The sequence below is a fragment of the Octopus bimaculoides genome, chromosome 25 (assembly GCF_001194135.2).
Source record: "Octopus bimaculoides isolate UCB-OBI-ISO-001 chromosome 25, ASM119413v2, whole genome shotgun sequence".
Classification (NCBI taxonomy): Eukaryota; Metazoa; Mollusca; class Cephalopoda; order Octopoda; family Octopodidae; genus Octopus; species Octopus bimaculoides.
In genome coordinates, this window is record NC_069005.1 from 1,058,674 (window position 1) to 1,058,931 (window position 258).

Below are 258 nucleotides of genomic sequence, written 5' to 3' on the forward strand. Positions count from 1 at the left end.
TATTTTTTGTCAAATGTAGTTGGAATTGTGATTGAAAAAATGGAAATAATTTATAATCATCAGCATATCTTTCAAATGAAGAAATACCACTGTATATACATATAGCAATGCGTATATATGTGTGTGTATATGCATGTGTGTTTATGTATGGATGTATATACATATATATATATGTGTGTGTGTGTGTGTGTACATATGTATGAATATATATATATATATATATATATATATATATATATATATATATATATATATATA